Genomic DNA, 1,322 nt, shown 5'->3' with positions numbered 1-1,322 from the left:
TTCCTAGCTATGCAAATGTCCTTTTCATTTAATTGAGCACCTCCCTTCTCTTGCATTTAAAATGGAAAAGGCAGGATCTTTGATTCCAAATTAATTCAGGGAGGCTTAAGCAAAGTATGTGAGTTAATACGTTCAGAAGACTGGATGAGAAGTGACCTGCTGAGCCAAGTCATCTTTCTCCACTGCAGCCATCACATCACATAATCCGTAAATAGTCCATGTTTTGTCTTACATTTAGATTTATTCTGAAATACAATTTAAGTCTTAAGGCCTAGACGGTGCCCTTGCTGATCCCATCAGGCTACAGCAGAACACAACTGCTTTAATTCAATGGTATACAGGGTAGGGCAGGCTATCTAATGTACGCTGGTAGCAGAAGTAGGACTACGCACCACGGACCCTCTTCCCCACATCCCTGGCTGCTATTTTTCTGTGGATACCCACAGGCCTGTTCCCATTCCAACTCAGAGGAGCACTGAGGACAGGTGAGGTAACACACAAGCGAGCTACCAAGTTTTCTCACCTGTCCTCCCCCAGCAGAACCACAGGTAAACAAAGCTGGGGAAGCCCCGAGAAGAGATACCTTATTCTGTGCCCCTGAAAGCAAGGGTCTACATTTTAAATTTTGATGAGAGAAAGGGTGTCCACCTCAAGTTATGGTAGATGTGAAAAATAAAATAGAAAAAAATCTAAAAAAGGTTTGCAATAAAACCAAATTTCTTAAGACATAACAGGTAGCAGTAATACTTCTGAAAGAATGTCCAGGCCGGCTCTACTTAGTCACTATCATGCACACAAACATTACACCAACCAGAATCTATTCTAACAAAATTCCTGCGTGCAGCTGATTCTTGCCATTCTGACAGCTGCCCTGTCCTTAAAGTGGTACCAGAAGGTGACTACCACGCCACAAAATAGCCCTGTTTCTCGGCTGAGCAATAATAAAGCCAAAACCTTAAAACCCTGAAACAATCCACTTCGCAGCCAGGTGGACGTCTAAAGTAAGGTGGCAAACCAGAGGCTATTAAGAAGGCGTATCTTGGGGAGCTCACGGATGTCCCTGGAGCCAGGGACAGCGAAGGGCCCAGACCCGAGCCCCCGGGGGTACTGTGGGGAGGCAGACCGAGGCCATCCCGCCTGGTAAGGGGCCCTCACTCGGCCTCCTGGGGACGTGGGGCCGCCAAGTGTTGTCTGGGGACGGGGGGCAGGACCCAGCTCTGCCCGTGACCGCTGGGACGTATGATGCAACACGCCCCCTGCACGCCAACGGGCCGGGACGGTGCTCTCCCGGGAGGCGGCGGCAGGGAGACCCCGCCGTGCCC

Source organism: Fulmarus glacialis, unplaced genomic scaffold, assembly GCF_000690835.1.
Source record: "Fulmarus glacialis isolate BGI_N327 unplaced genomic scaffold, ASM69083v1 scaffold22258, whole genome shotgun sequence".
Lineage (NCBI taxonomy): Eukaryota > Metazoa > Chordata > Aves > Procellariiformes > Procellariidae > Fulmarus > Fulmarus glacialis.
The sequence above is the reverse complement of the archived record's forward strand: the minus strand, read 5'-3'. Positions refer to the sequence as shown.